Below are 14,769 nucleotides of genomic sequence, written 5' to 3'. Positions count from 1 at the left end.
GTGTCTACAATGTCTAAATATGATTACATTCAATATATTTAGTTTCTACAACATTTAAGTATGATAATTTAGTGTCTACAATGTTTAGATATGATTACTTTCTATATATTTAGTCTCTACAACATTTAAGTATGATAATTTAGTGTCTACAATGTCTAAATATGATTATATTCTATATATTTAGTTTCTACAACATTTAAGTATGATAATTTAGTGTCTACAATGTCTAGTAATGTATGTGTATATATTATGAATCAAGTAGTAATGTGTGTATATTATGAACCTAGTGATCTATGTATGTGTATATATTATGAATCGAGTAATGTGTGTGTATATATTATGAATCAAGTAATGTTTGTATGTGTATATATTATGAATCGAGTAATGTATGTGTATATGTTATGAATCGAGTAATGTATGTGTATATATTATGAATAGCGTAATATATGTCTAGTAAGGTGTGTGTGTATTATGAATGGAGTAATGTGTGTGTGTATATATTATGAATCGAGTAATGTATGTATGTGTATATATTATGAATCTAGTAATGTGTGTGTGTGTGTGTGTGTATATATTATGAATCGAGTAATGTATGTATGTGTATATATTATGAATCTAGTAATGTATGTGCTTGTATGTATATATTATGAATCTAGTAATGTATGTGCTTGTGTGTATATATTATGAATCTAGTAATGTATGTGTATATATTTGTCAGCTTTATTTTTCAAGGTCAATAAAACAGTATGAAGCGAAAGTGATATATCGATTACAATTCAATCAACAGAAAATTAGCATGCAAGTGGCTCAGTACTCCGCAGACACGTCTTCTTCACGTAATTTACAAAGAAATACAATGTGACAAGGCCGGTCCCTTTGAATTACAGGTGTAAGTGATTTTTGCCAGGTAAGTGGACTGGGGCACGGTGAAATTAATGTTTAAGTGGCTGTGCATTCCACAGACGTGTTCCCTGTGAACGGTTTTCGTCGAACGAATCAAACTTAATAAATTATCGAAAAGAAAATAAAATGTCTGGTCCTGGGGTTGTAAACAAGTGATGGCGGATACAAATACTGACTGAAACCGGTCAAAGAAATAAGACAGAGAAAGAAATAAAGACCGTAAGGAGTGGATTTGGTAGGCGGAAACTGAAAGAAGCCCGTTGTATATATGTATGTGTGTGTATATGTTTGTGTGTCTGTTTGTCCCCACCTCCCAACATCGCTTGACAACCGATGCTGGTGTGTTTACGTCAACGTAAATTAGCGGTTTCGGCAAAAGAGACCGATAGAATAAGTACCAGGCTTACAAAGAGTAAGTCCTGCGGTCGATTTGACCGACTATAAAGGCGGTGCTCCAGCTTGGACGCAGTCAAAAGGACTGAAACAAAGAAAAGAGTAATTTTAACGAGTTCCTACCGCCATTGCTATGACAAACCAACAACAAACACCAGCGCCATCTATCTGTAACGTCTCTATTTTACTCTGGCTTCTCCGAGTTACTTCCCTTTGTTTCTCTGCGATCAGAATCTTTATTTCGCTGGACGAATGTGTTTTAGCTTCTAAGATCCTTCTGGGACCGATTATTAATTAAAAGACGAACATTGAGGGGTCAATGTAATTAACTACCCCCGCCCATGCGTATAATTGAAAGGATTACGAACATTATTATTATTTTTAAAGGCAGAATCGTTAGCACGCCGGAGAAAGTGCTTAACGGTGTTCAGTCCGTCTTTACGTTCTGAGTTCAAATTCCGCCGATGTCGACTGTTCCTTTCAACCTATAAGGGTTAGGGTAATTAAAACGCTAGGGGGTCAACATAATCGACTAGTCCCCTCCCTCAAAATATGTAGGTGTGTTTGTGTGTCTGTGTTTGTCCCCAGACCATTGGTTGACAATCGATGCTGGTGTGTTTACGTCCCCGTAACTTAGTGGTTTCGGCAAAAGAGAATAAGTATTAGGCTTACAAATCTCTCTATCTGCATGCAGCAGCATGTATGTATATGTGTGTGTATACAGATGCATCTTACCATCTGGCAAAAACAAGCTGTAATTCACGGAGGTCAAATAAGAGCAAAACATATCTAGAGTTGTCTACCCCGTTCGATACTTCAATAGCAAAAAAAAATATTATTTTTTGTGGTGGTGGTCATATTTCTGGGTACAGGGTGGGCCAAAAGTCACACACGAAAATATAACATCTTATACTACTATTAATCATCATTATTATTTTGTGTAACATTGAAACACTGTTGGTCGATTATTGTTTTATTTGTTTCAGTCGCATGACTGCAGCCATGCTGGAGCACTGCCTCTCAGTCGAACAAATTGACTCTAGGAATTATTTTTTCTAAGCCTAGTACTTATTCTATCTCTTTTGCCAAACTGCTAAGTTACGGGGGACGTAAACACACCATCGGCTATCAAACAATGGTGGCAGGGACAGACAGATACACTCACATGTACATACACACATATATATATATATATATATATACACACGACGGGCTTCTTTCAGTTTCTGTCAACCAAATCCACTCGCAAGGCTTTGGTTGGCCCGAGGCTTAGTGGACACTTATTTAAAGTGCCACACAGTGGGACTGAACCAGGAACCATGTGGTTGGAAAGCAAGCTTCTTTACCACACAGCCTGTGCCTGATTAGTGCAAAGAGTCCATGCAACATGCAGTGTGCAGGACAAATACCAATGGTTGCCCCCTCCCCTACCTGTGCAAAGATCTCTGCAGGAAATTCTGTTCCTTGTACAACAAACAATAAAAAAATCTGCAAATGGTGAATGTTTCGAACCCTTGTAATCAGGATGTTGACATTTCCTAATTAGTTTTGTGTTGTAATTAACCATAAAGTGCTGTTTTTGAAATATGGGGGAGAGGGGGGTCTCAGTGTGTGACTTTGGGCCCATCCTGTATTTTGACAGATTCAAAGCTAGCAAGGGAAACAGACTTACCTACCCATAAAGCACCTTTTGTCTGACGCTCTGCCGATTCAGAGACATGACAGTAGTAGTAGTAGTAGTAGCAGTACTTGTGGGTGGTGGTGGTGGTCGTCAAAGTAGTTGTAGCAACAGAATTTAGAAAGATATTAGAAATAGGGAGGGAGGGATGAGGTGACAATCATGAGTTTCCTGCCCTGAAATTATCAGATTTAAAAATGCGACTGAAATATTGTTAATAGTAAAGCTGTGGTGGTGAAAAAACAAACGAAAAAAAAAAAACAGTAACCATGACGACATTACAGACTCCCCCAACACATACATACTGAAGAGGCAGAGAGAGAGAGAGAGAAACGGGGGCAGTTATGATGGCTAAGGAACTAAATGAAGGGACAACAGACCTACCAGACTATCTAATGGGAAAACATTGAGCACACACAAACTCCCTCACTTTGGTGGGGAGAATAAGGAGAGTTTAGCTTAACCTGGGGCCCAATGAGTTTGATAAGAGTAACAAGAAATCATTATTATTATTATTTTATTTCACTCCATTTTAGAAAAACTGAAACACGTCTTTGACAATTCCGGAGCACATTGGACTTGTTTTTCAGTCTGGTTGCGATGGTGCAACAAAACAGAACAGAACAGTTGTGGACGTCTCCAACCAAAAGCATCGTGAGAAAAAGCAACATCGCATACAACGGCCGGTCAATTTGTTCGAGAAGTTCATGCAATACGGTGTGCCCAACACATAGCAAAGTGGACCCCTCACCACCGAGATGTCTCTGTCAGAAAGAGGCTTTAAAAAGAAAAAAAGTCCAAAGAAATGTGTGCACACATTGTCACAGGGAGTTGATATTCCTCATGCAACGAAGAATAAAAGCTACAGACATATGCTAATTTGTTTTGCTTTCTAATTAAATATAAATGGGTTGTTTTTGAAATGTGCAATAGAGATATTAGAGTCTTAATCTTGGCACATGACCTTTGGCCCCCCCAACTTGTATATATTTTTACAGAAAGACGCATGCACACACACATTTTTAAAGATGTCCCGCTCCCCAGCCCCATTATTCCAATACAACTTTGCTAAAACCTTACTGTATGGTGCGGTCAGCTACCATTTATGAAGGAAAAATATTATTACACTAAGCGGATAGTGAGAGAAAAGGACAACACCAGCACTGCCGCCACCACAGCAGAAAAGAAATTTGGCAGATGACGTCTATGTGCACGAGCGTGTCTATAAATGGTTAAGGAGAAGCAGCAAGGGGTCAGAGGTTGTGGTATGATGGGGAGGAAGAGGAGGAATAAGGAAGAAATGAAAACAGGAGGCAAGAATGTTGGAAGGGAGATTAATAAGAATAATAATTATTGTAATTTCAATAACATCATCAGTACAAATATAAGCAGGCAGCTAACTCCCCTTCTCCTCTTCTTCTTCTCTCAGTCTGTGTATATATGCATGCGTATATGGACATGTTGTACACACACACGCACATACACATTTATGTAATGTATACCCCCCCCCCCCCCCGGCCCATCAGGAATCACTGCAGAGATGCTCAAAATATCTGGCAGTGTTGGCTATAGCCTAGTCACCCGTATTACGAACCAGGTGATACACGAAGGAGTCATACCCTATGACTGGTGTAGCAGCATCATAGTCAACTGCTACAAAGGTAAAGGGGACGCTTTAGATACAAATAATTACAGAGGCATCAAGCTGTTAGATCAGGTTATGAAAGTTACAGAGAGGGTCATAGCCCAACTAATTAGGGAGCGAATCAATTTAGATGAGATGCAGTTTGGGTTCGTGCCAGGTAAAAGCACTACTGATGCCTTATTTCTAGTGAGACAGTTGCAAGAGAAATACCTAGCTAAGGATAAACCTCTGTACCTGGCTTTCGTTGACATGGAGAAAGCCTTTGACAGGGTCCCCCGATCCCTTATCTGGTGGTCAATGAGGAAACTTGGGATAGAAGAATGGTTAGTGAGAGCTGTGCGAGCCATGTACAGAGATGCTGCCAGTAAGGTGAGGGTTGGAAATGAGTACAGCAATGAATTCCGGGTAGAGGTAGGGGTCCACCAAGGTTCCGTCCTCAGCCCCCTATTATTTACCATAGTCCTCCAGGCAATCACAGAGGAGTTCAAGACAGGTTGCCCCTGGGAGCTCCTCTATGCTGATGACCTTGCCCTAATTGCGGAGTCACTATCAGAACTAGAGGAGAAGTTTCAGGTGTGGAAGCAAGGTCTAGAATTGAAGGGCCTTAGAGTCAACCTAGCTAAAACCAAAATCCTAATAAGTAGGAAGGTAGATAAAACACAAACCCCTTCAGGTAGATGGCCCTGCTCAGTATGTAGAAAAGGAGTAGGTAGTAACTCTATAAGATGTACCCGGTGCAAGCTATGGACACATAAGAGGTGCAGCAACATCAAAGGCAGGTTAACTAGCAAGTTAGTTTTTGTTTGTGGCAGATGTTCAGGTGCAATAAAGACTGCAAACAAACAGGAAACAACTTCTATCTCATTCCAGGGTGAAAAACTAGAGGTAGTCGATAGCTTCCGCTATCTGGGCGACCAAGTTAGTAGTGGGGGTGGGTGCGCTGAAAGTGTAGCTGCTAGAATAAGAATAGCCTGGGCAAAGTTTAGAGAGCTCTTACCCCTGCTGGCGACAAAGGGACTCTCACTCAGAGTAAAAGGCAGACTGTATGACGCATGCGTACGAACAACCATGCTACATGGCAGTGAAACATGGGCTGTAACTGCTGAGGACATACGTAAGCTCGCAAGGAATGAAGCCAGTATGCTCCGTTGGATGTGTAATGTCAATGTGAATACCCGTCAGAGTGTAAGTATCTTGAGAGAAAAGCTGAACATTAGAAGCATCAGTTGTGGCGTGCAAGAGAGACGATTGCGCTGGTATGGACATGTGGTGAGAATGGAGGAGGATAGCTGCGTGAAAAAGTGCCACACCCTAACAGTTGAGGGAACCCGTGGAAGAGGTAGGCCCAGGAAGACCTGGGCTGAGGTGGTGAGGCAAGACCTTCGTACATTGGGCCTCACCGAGGCGATGACTACGGACCGAGACCTTTGGAAATGTGCTGTGCGTGAGAAGACCCGGCAAGCCAAGTAAGATCGTTGCCAGTGCCCCTGGACTGGTTCTTGTGCGGGTGGCACATGAGATGCACCATTTTGAGCGTGGCCGTTGCCAGTACCGCCTGACTGGCTCCTGTAGGATTTTCTAGCGAGATCGTTGCCAGTGCCCCTGGACTGGCTTGTGCGGGTGGCACATAAAAGACACCATTTCGAGCGTGGCCGTTTTCGTGCGGGTGACACGTAAAAGCACCCACTACACTCTCTGAGTGGTTGGCGTTAGGAAGGGCATCCAGCTGTAGAAACTCTGCCAAATCAGACTGGAGCCTGGTGTTGCCATCCGGTTTCACCAGTCCTCAGTCAAATCGTCCAACCCATGCTAGCATGGAAAGCGGACGTTAAACGATGATAATGATGATGATGATGATACCAACATCTATGTGGAAAAGCTGCAAAGACAAAGAAAAAAAAAAAAAAAGAAAAAAAGATTAGACAATAAAACCACAAATCCCGAAAAAGACAAAATAACAATACAAAATAGATAAATTCTATCCTCATTTACCATCCATTTTGTCTGCTGGCATCGGCTGGACATCTTGGGAGCAACTGGGCAAGGCCAGGAGCCACACCATATAAATAAATATATATATATATATATATATAAATAAATAAATAAATAAAAATATAGATAAATAAAAAATATATATATATAAATTAATAAATACATAAATAAATAAATGAATAAATATATAAGTAAATAAATAAATAGTGTTCAGGATGCTTTTTACATTACCACCATGGAACCGGGCAAGGCCAGGAGCCACATTATTCTGGATACAAGGAAATGATCCAGAATTACAAACTGATCATCCACTAATATGTGCAACTCTATATTAAAACTTTCTTGTGTACCCAACCCAGTATTAGCCAATATACATTTTTAAAGATGTCCCGCTCCCCAGCCCCATTATTCCAATACAACTTTGCTAAAACCTTACTGTATGGTGCGGTCAGCTACCATTTATGAAGGAAAAATATTATTACACTAAGCTGATAGTGAGAGAAAAGGACAACACCAGCACTGCCGCCACCACAGCAGAAAAGAAATTTGGCAGATGACGTCTATGTGCACGAGCGTGTCTATAAATGGTTAAGGAGAAGCAGCAAGGGGTCAGAGGTTGTGGTATGATGGGGAGGAAGAGGAGGAATAAGGAAGAAATGAAAACAGGAGGCAAGAATGTTGGAAGGGAGATTAATAAGAATAATAATTATTGTAATTTCAATAACATCATCAGTACAAATATAAGCAGGCAGCTAACTCCCCTTCTCCTCTTCTTCTTCTCTCAGTCTGTGTATATATGCATGCGTATATGGACATGTTGTACACACACACGCACATACACATTTATGTAATGTATACCCCCCCCCCCCCCCCCGGCCCATCAGGAATCACTGCAGAGATGCTCAAAATATCTGGCAGTGTTGGCTATAGCCTAGTCACCCGTATTACGAACCAGGTGATACACGAAGGAGTCATACCCTATGACTGGTGTAGCAGCATCATAGTCAACTGCTACAAAGGTAAAGGGGACACTTTAGATACAAATAATTACAGAGGCATCAAGCTGTTAGATCAGGTTATGAAAGTTACAGAGAGGGTCATAGCCCAACTAATTAGGGAGCGAATCAATTTAGATGAGATGCAGTTTGGGTTCGTGCCAGGTAAAAGCACTACTGATGCCTTATTTCTAGTGAGACAGTTGCAAGAGAAATACCTAGCTAAGGATAAACCTCTGTACCTGGCTTTCGTTGACATGGAGAAAGCCTTTGACAGGGTCCCCCGATCCCTTATCTGGTGGTCAATGAGGAAACTTGGGATAGAAGAATGGTTAGTGAGAGCTGTGCGAGCCATGTACAGAGATGCTGCCAGTAAGGTGAGGGTTGGAAATGAGTACAGCAATGAATTCCGGGTAGAGGTAGGGGTCCACCAAGGTTCCGTCCTCAGCCCCCTATTATTTACCATAGTCCTCCAGGCAATCACAGAGGAGTTCAAGACAGGTTGCCCCTGGGAGCTCCTCTATGCTGATGACCTTGCCCTAATTGCGGAGTCACTATCAGAACTAGAGGAGAAGTTTCAGGTGTGGAAGCAAGGTCTAGAATTGAAGGGCCTTAGAGTCAACCTAGCTAAAACCAAAATCCTAATAAGTAGGAAGGTAGATAAAACACAAACCCCTTCAGGTAGATGGCCCTGCTCAGTATGTAGAAAAGGAGTAGGTAGTAACTCTATAAGATGTACCCGGTGCAAGCTATGGACACATAAGAGGTGCAGCAACATCAAAGGCAGGTTAACTAGCAAGTTAGTTTTTGTTTGTGGCAGATGTTCAGGTGCAATAAAGACTGCAAACAAACAGGAAACAACTTCTATCTCATTCCAGGGTGAAAAACTAGAGGTAGTCGATAGCTTCCGCTATCTGGGCGACCAAGTTAGTAGTGGGGGTGGGTGCGCTGAAAGTGTAGCTGCTAGAATAAGAATAGCCTGGGCAAAGTTTAGAGAGCTCTTACCCCTGCTGGCGACAAAGGGACTCTCACTCAGAGTAAAAGGCAGACTGTATGACGCATGCGTACGAACAACCATGCTACATGGCAGTGAAACATGGGCTGTAACTGCTGAGGACATACGTAAGCTCGCAAGGAATGAAGCCAGTATGCTCCGTTGGATGTGTAATGTCAATGTGAATACCCGTCAGAGTGTAAGTATCTTGAGAGAAAAGCTGAACATTAGAAGCATCAGTTGTGGCGTGCAAGAGAGACGATTGCGCTGGTATGGACATGTGGTGAGAATGGAGGAGGATAGCTGCGTGAAAAAGTGCCACACCCTAACAGTTGAGGGAACCCGTGGAAGAGGTAGGCCCAGGAAGACCTGGGCTGAGGTGGTGAGGCAAGACCTTCGTACATTGGGCCTCACCGAGGCGATGACTACGGACCGAGACCTTTGGAAATGGGCTGTGCGTGAGAAGACCCGGCAAGCCAAGTAAGATCGTTGCCAGTGCCCCTGGACTGGTTCTTGTGCGGGTGGCACATGAGATGCACCATTTTGAGCGTGGCCGTTGCCAGTACCGCCTGACTGGCTCCTGTAGGATTTTCGAGCGAGATCGTTGCCAGTGCCCCTGGACTGGCTTGTGCGGGTGGCACATAAAAGACACCATTTCGAGCGTGGCCGTTTTCGTGCGGGTGACACGTAAAAGCACCCACTACACTCTCTGAGTGGTTGGCGTTAGGAAGGGCATCCAGCTGTAGAAACTCTGCCAAATCAGACTGGAGCCTGGTGTTGCCATCCGGTTTCACCAGTCCTCAGTCAAATCGTCCAACCCATGCTAGCATGGAAAGCGGACGTTAAACGATGATGATGATGATGATGATGATACCAACATCTATGTGGAAAAGCTGCAAAGACAAAGAAAAAAAAAAAAAAAGAAAAAAAGATTAGACAATAAAACCACAAATCCCGAAAAAGACAAAATAACAATACAAAATAGATAAATTCTATCCTCATTTACCATCCATTTTGTCTGCTGGCATCGGCTGGACATCTTGGGAGCAACTGGGCAAGGCCAGGAGCCACACCATATAAATAAATATATATATATATATATAAATAAATAAATAAATAAAAATATAGATAAATAAAAAATATATATATATAAATTAATAAATACATAAATAAATAAATGAATAAATATATAAGTAAATAAATAAATAGTGTTCAGGATGCTTTTTACATTACCACCATGGAACCGGGCAAGGCCAGGAGCCACATTATTCTGGATACAAGGAAATGATCCAGAATTACAAACTGATCATCCACTAATATGTGCAACTCTATATTAAAACTTTCTTGTGTACCCAACCCAGTATTAGCCAATATACATCATTCCCAGTGGTGCATTTATTTCGAGATGCTCTGTGTTGAATAACTCAGTTATCATTCAGCCAGTTTTAGGAACAGAACGTGACTAAGGTATGGTGGGAGATTTTAATTGAGAACTTCTAAAAACAACACAACATTTGTAGTTGGAGCCAGAGCCAGTTTCAGCCGGGTTGGTAACGAAAATTCAATCTTATAATAATTCTGCTTCTTCCTCCGTTACTCAGCCCATTCGTGAGGCTGTCATGTGATTGGCTGAAGTCGGGGAGGCTGCGAGTGAAACGTGGAATTCTTTTTAACTCAGTCTTATTCCTTAGTTATTTCGTCTGACTGTAATGCCTTCTTCATGTGATTGGTTGAAGGGAAAAGTGAAGAACAAGAGAGAAAAAGAGGGGAAGCGTGAGAGAGAAGTTTATAAAATTGTGAATAAAGCATCATCATTTAATTCTGCTTCCCATGGACGGTTTGACTGAGGACTGGCAAGCTAAGAGGCTGCACCACGCTCAAATTGATTTGGCAAGGTTTCTACAGCTGGATGCCCTTCCAAATGCCAACCGCTTTACAGCAGGTGTGTGAAATGGGCTAAAAAGCATCATACAACGTGGAAGACAATTGGAGATTTCTGCGGGACAACCTGTTGAAAGCCACCGACCAGATTTGTGGGTGGTGTAAGGTCCCCTCCCAACCCAGAGTAACGTGGTGGTGGAACAAGGAGGTAGACAGGGCTATTAGACAAAAGAAACAGGCTTGGAAGGACTGGAAGAACGGTGGTAGCAGGGAATTGTACCAATGTGCCAGAAGGGAGGCTAGGCGACAGGTTTATTTAGCCAGAGGGGAAGCAGATAAGGAAAGATTTGCCAATGTTCTGCGCCGTGAGGACCAAAGACTCGAGGTATTTCGTGTTGCAAGACAGTGTAGGAGAGAGAATAGTGATGTTGTAGGAGAGAAATGTGTTCGCATGGATGATGGTACGCTTGCACTAAATGAGGCTGCAAAGAAAGAGGTCTGGAGATGCCACTACGATAGATTGCTTAATAAAGAGAATGAATGGGAGAAAGAGAGCCTGCCGTATGTCGACCCAATAGAGGGACCAGCTATCCGAGTTGATAGTACCAGGGTAGATAAAGCAATTAAGAGTATGAAGACCGGGAAAGCCCCCGGCCCATCAGGAATCACTGCAGAGATGCTCAAAATATCTGGCAGTGTTGGCTATAGCCTAGTCACCCGTATTACGAACCAGGTGATACACGAAGGAGTCATACCCAATGACTGGTGTAGCAGCATCATAGTCAACTGCTACAAAGGTAAAGGGGACGCTTTAGAAACAAATAATTACAGAGGCATCAAGCTGTTAGATCAGGTTATGAAAGTTACAGAGAGGGTCATAGCCCAACTAATTAGGGAGCGAATCAATTAAATGAGATGCAGTTTGGGTTCGTGCCAGGTAAAAGCACTACTGATGCCTTATTTCTAGTGAGACAGTTGCAGGAGAAATACCTAGCTAAGGATAAACCTCTGTACCTGGCTTTCGTTGACATGGAGAAAGCCTTTGACAGGGTCCCCCGATCCCTTATCTGGTGGTCAATGAGGAAACTTGGGATAGAAGAATGGTTAGTGAGAGCTGTGCGAGCCATGTACAGAGATGCTGCCAGTAAGGTGAGGGTTGGAAATGAGTACAGCAATGAATTCCGGGTAGAGGTAGGGGTCCACCAAGGTTCCGTCCTCAGCCCCCTATTATTTACCATAGTCCTCCAGGCAATCACAGAGGAGTTCAAGACAGGTTGCCCCTGGGAGCTCCTCTATGCTGATGACCTTGCCCTAATTGCGGAGTCACTATCAGAACTAGAGGAGAAGTTTCAGGTGTGGAAGCAAGGTCTAGAATTGAAGGGCCTAATAAGTAGGAAGGTAGATAAAACACAAACCCCTTCAGGTAGATGGCCCTGCTCAGTATGTAGAAAAGGAGTAGGTAGTAACTCTATAAGATGTACCCGGTGCAAGCTATGGACACATAAGAGGTGCAGCAACATCAAAGGCAGGTTAACTAGCAAGTTAGTTTTTGTTTGTGGCAGATGTTCAGGTGCAATAAAGACTGCAAACAAACAGGAAACAACTTCTATCTCATTCCAGGGTGAAAAACTAGAGGTAGTCGATAGCTTCCGCTATCTGGGCGACCAAGTTAGTAGTGGGGGTGGGTGCGCTGAAAGTGTAGCTGCTAGAATAAGAATAGCCTGGGCAAAGTTTAGAGAGCTCTTACCCCTGCTGGCGACAAAGGGACTCTCACTCAGAGTAAAAGGCAGACTGTATGACGCATGCGTACGAACAACCATGCTACATGGCAGTGAAACATGGGCTGTAACTGCTGAGGACATACGTAAGCTCGCAAGGAATGAAGCCAGTATGCTCCGTTGGATGTGTAATGTCAATGTGAATACCCGTCAGAGTGTAAGTATCTTGAGAGAAAAGCTGAACATTAGAAGCATCAGTTGTGGCGTGCAAGAGAGACGATTGCGCTGGTATGGACATGTGGTGAGAATGGAGGAGGATAGCTGCGTGAAAAAGTGCCACACCCTAACAGTTGAGGGAACCCGTGGAAGAGGTAGGCCCAGGAAGACCTGGGCTGAGGTGGTGAGGCAAGACCTTCGTACATTGGGCCTCACCGAGGCGATGACTACGGACCGAGACCTTTGGAAATGTGCTGTGCGTGAGAAGACCCGGCAAGCCAAGTAAGATCGTTGCCAGTGCCCCTGGACTGGTTCTTGTGCGGGTGGCACATGAGATGCACCATTTTGAGCGTGGCCGTTGCCAGTACCGCCTGACTGGCTCCTGTAGGATTTTCGAGCGAGATCGTTGCCAGTGCCCCTGGACTGGCTTGTGCGGGTGGCACATAAAAGACACCATTTCGAGCGTGGCCGTTTTCGTGCGGGTGACACGTAAAAGCACCCACTACACTCTCTGAGTGGTTGGCGTTAGGAAGGGCATCCAGCTGTAGAAACTCTGCCAAATCAGGCTGGAGCCTGGTGTTGCCATCCGGTTTCACCAGTCCTCAGTCAAATCGTCCAACCCATGCTAGCATGGAAAGCAGACGTTAAACGATGATGATGATGATGATGATGATATATATATATATATATATATATATATATATATATATACATACATACATACATGTGTGAGCATGTATTGTACATGCCAGTAATCTAAAAATGTATTCCAACAGACAAGGTAACTCTCATGGAAGTAGGCAACCGAAATATAATGCTTTCAAAAACTAAACCTTTTCCAGGTGTCTTTGGACAAACTTAATCTTCTTGAGACGAAGAGACTCTTAAGGAACTGAGAGAGATGAACACGAATTTGAGACTTTTGATTAGCAACACTGATGAACTCACTCGCTCCACACAAGAGGAAAAGAAGAGAAAGAACAATCCCTGCAACAGCTCAATCAACATTTGTCCAAATTATGCACCACTCTTCATTCTTTACCACATAATAATTGCTTAAATGAAAATCCACCTAAAGATGATACACAAGATAGAAGCCCATCCCCCTCCACTAGCAACTAAAAACCGTATTATACACATATAGAATGAAAAACTTAAAGCCAGAAAGGTTACTTTCTGGAACATGATCAAAAACAAGCACAAGGCAGAAATTTATGAACACTGGTTAAATTCTGCCTCATAAACTCCAAATTAAACGTATTCCAAACGAACAGGACCAACAAAGACAATTATGGGAGAAACTAACACTTGGAAAACATGAAGACAGAAATAGAACTGCTTAAGCTTAGAGCGCTGAGCAATGAAGAAAAATTGAAGAACATAGATGAGGAAATCTACAACGAATTAAAGAAACATTGAGATGGTCAACGCTTGGAAAGTGTCTTTAAACTGTGGCAAACAACTTGTGAAGCTGAAGAAACAAACTCGCTACAAGGCTGGCAAAGACAAAGCAATTTGTTTATTAACTACGAAACACAGTTCATCGTAGAATAGGCATCGGATAAGCCCTTGCTGAAGGAAAATAAACCAAAAACATACACAGAAATGAACCCAGGCTTATCGAACACAAACCAGAGACGGACAAGGGGAGACAACTCCACCGACCTTACATCCCCAAATAACTTAGAAACAACAATCAGGAATTCAGCCGACAACAGAGAATCTGGACGGAATCTTCTTGGCATCCTACAAAGAAATCAAAGGTTCCATGGAAACGTCGAGACGAAGCAAAACTTTTGCGAACCAATCCACCCCCCATCATCTCACAATAAATGGAAGAATTTACCTTCGAGACTTGGTTACTTCGATCAGAGAGGGTGGGTCGATTCTGGATTGTCGAATGCTTTTCATAGACTTCGTTTAAATATATCTTGCTAGACATCTATCCGTCCCTTGTCACACTCAATCAGTAAAGCTAGCTGCGTGTCTTTAGCCGCAGGTATACGTACGAAATGTATGGGTTTTTTTCTCATGTTCCTTTCTTTCTTTTACTTGTTTCATTCATTAGACTGCGGCCATGCTGGAGCAGCGCCTTAAAGTTTTTTTTATATAATATATACTAGCCTCCCTCTTTCACACGATGCTACACACAGCATATATGTTTGTATATATATATATACACCAGCTGCCTTAACTCGTACAAGTCAGTGGATCAGTGGGTATAAGCAGGTGTGTGAAATGGGCTAAAAAGCTTGGTTCATCTGTCACATGGGTCCTCTCGCAACATTTATACTGTCCACTTAGGATACACCGACATAACCTCTGGCCAGAACCTAACGCCCATTTCCCTGAAC

At 42.6% G+C, this 14,769-nt stretch overlaps 1 long non-coding RNA gene across 3 annotated transcripts in view; it reads right to left on the bottom strand.

Annotated features, from left to right (window-relative positions):
* LOC149129136 (uncharacterized) overlaps positions 1-14,378 on the bottom strand; it is a 26,672-nt gene extending 12,294 nt beyond the window's left edge. The window contains exons 1-3 of one of the 3 annotated variants that reach the window (XR_016240408.1): positions 14,262-14,378; positions 9,479-9,493; positions 2,032-3,150 (exon numbers count right to left, since the gene is read on the bottom strand). This is a non-coding gene — a long non-coding RNA (uncharacterized LOC149129136). Of the gene's footprint in view, positions 1-2,031; positions 4,495-9,478; positions 9,494-14,261 lie in introns of those variants that run through there. The other 2 variants (XR_016240407.1, XR_016240406.1) reach the window with 2 other exon arrangements.
* Positions 14,379-14,769: the final 391 nt, after the last annotated feature.

The sequence above is a fragment of the Octopus bimaculoides genome, unplaced genomic scaffold (genome assembly GCF_046866305.1).
Source record: "Octopus bimaculoides isolate indiv1 unplaced genomic scaffold, ASM4686630v1 contig143, whole genome shotgun sequence".
Lineage (NCBI taxonomy): Eukaryota > Metazoa > Mollusca > Cephalopoda > Octopoda > Octopodidae > Octopus > Octopus bimaculoides.
Note: the sequence above shows the minus strand (reverse complement) of the source record. Positions and strands in the feature narration are given on the sequence as shown.